Source organism: Pundamilia nyererei, unplaced genomic scaffold (assembly GCF_000239375.1).
Source record: "Pundamilia nyererei isolate P.nyererei 1_Seehausen unplaced genomic scaffold, PunNye1.0 scaffold00110, whole genome shotgun sequence".
In the NCBI taxonomy this organism is placed as follows: domain Eukaryota; kingdom Metazoa; phylum Chordata; class Actinopteri; order Cichliformes; family Cichlidae; genus Pundamilia; species Pundamilia nyererei.
In genome coordinates this window covers 875,297-877,486 of record NW_005187511.1, presented here as the reverse complement: position 1 = coordinate 877,486, position 2,190 = coordinate 875,297, and positions in this window count along the sequence as shown.

The following is a 2,190-nucleotide window of genomic DNA, read 5'->3' as shown; positions in this document are numbered from 1 at the left end:
AAGACAAGGTTTTATCCAGGAAGTAATTTTGTGTTTTGACAGCATCTAGTATAATCAGCAGATTGTTCAACGCTTTTTGTTGTTGTTGTTTTCGTTTGGTCTTTAACTGTGTTTTGGTTTGGTTATTGCTGATGTTTCCAGCATCATTGGGGTGTTCTCGAATAAGATGAAAATTAATTTTACCACTAAAATGTAATTCCTAATTCATTAAAACAAATGCAAAACATTGAGGCCTAATTTGTTTTTGTTATCTTGTAAACTGTGAGCTGTTTGAGAGGAAGCTGAAAATCCTGTTCAGTCTTTCATTGACTTGTCTGGAATAACAATGGCAGACTCAGGCTTATCATTTAACACAAAAAGTACTGACAGATTAAATTACAGTTATTTACAGTATTGAATAGCTTCTTTGAGACTTGATGACAGGAACCTATTCCTTAGTATAATAAACTGGAGGTGGCACAGAAGCTAAAAAAGATCAAATATATAGCTATAGCTTTTAGAGAAGTAATGACATGTGATTGTTTGTCTTAGCAGGACTATTTCTATTTAAATAAGCACATTTCCCATGATTGCACATGGGCAACAGTATTCTTGTGCATATTTTGAAAACACTATTGCTTCTTCTCTGTTCCAATTCTTTCACTTTTTTTTATTCTTTTAATTTGAGTGTAAAACAGCTATCTCAGCTTTTAACATAAATTCAAATGGTAAACCTTTAGTGTCACAGTTATATATGGTATAAAATGCTAAATGCATCCTTTGTTTCCTATACCAGATGGAAACATGACAGTTCGTTTAGGTAATAGGAGAATGGCATCTGGTCCCATCCCAGCAAAGGTATGTTCAAAGGATTTAACGCAGGCTGACAGATGCTGGATCCAAACAAACACACAATAAGTCCATTATACAGAAAATGCAATCTGTTATTGCGAGTTCAAGAGGAAGGCACAAACTGTGCTTCCAGCACAGAGACACACACTAGCAGCTGACAGTAGGACGCAGAGTATGTAAACACTACTGTATATGCAAATATTTAGCAGCCCTGCTTAACATTCAGGCTTATGTGGGTTTTTGCAGATGATCAAATTAATTTGCTCCATCAACAGCCTGCATCATGTTTAGAGATGTGTCGAGGTTTGCACAAAAAAATACTGTACTGAGAATAATTGAGAATAATAAGAGATTTGCATAAATACATCAGAGGATATTTCATATCGAATTACAATCACGCAGTCGTGCTCCATAATCAGATCCCTTTGAATCAACGTAAATTACTTTTGCCACATGCGTTTACTCTAAACAGGGATTGTATAAGTAGCATTCATTTGCCACTAGACATGTTTGCAATTTCAATGAGGCTTCTCCCGACAAAACTCGCTTTAGTTTAGCACTTGGATAGAAGAGGTGGGCAAGTTGAGATTCTCAATGAGATTGAAATCATCTCAGATTTTAGGCCTTAAGTGATTATTACGCTCCTGCTTCCATGTGCCCCATGAGCGCTTTATTGATGGTTCCTGTTTCTCTGCTTGTGCCCAAAGGTGACCGGGCATTTGCTGTCTGATTCCCTCAGCTGTGGAACTCCCCACCTATCTCAGATTGGCACATGAAGATTTGATTACCACACATTTACTGCTTGTTTAGTGGGGACAAAAGAGCATTTATAGAACAAACCATAACAGAATTAAGTGACATGATTAACATTTTTCTTGGCAATTAAAGCAATCTTATCTTTCTTCTAGACATGCTGTTGCATGTTCGGAGGCAGCAGGCAGTATCTGCAGCCAAGCTTTGTGATATAAGACTCTCTCCAGTTAGTGCCCAGAATGTGAATGAAAAGGAGAAAGTGGACAACTTTCTTTTTTTTTTGTTATTGCTGTTAATAGCTTTCTTAACTTTGAGAGATGTGAATGGGTCCCTCAACAGCAGGCTGTGTAATGACTTGAAATTGAAAACAAACATTACACAGAGCTCAAGTGTCATTGGGTAAATTTAATAACCATCTGTACCAGTTCTGTGGTGCTCAGGCTGACTTTGTTTGACCTCAGTGGAGAAAAGCAAGCGAAAAGAAAAATTTCCCTCACCAATAGACAATATACATTAATTTCCTCTGGTGTATTTAAGCCACATTTATAGTCTGCTGTTTTTGTGGTTTTAAAATTTTAAAATTAAAATTTCATAATAAAAAAAAAA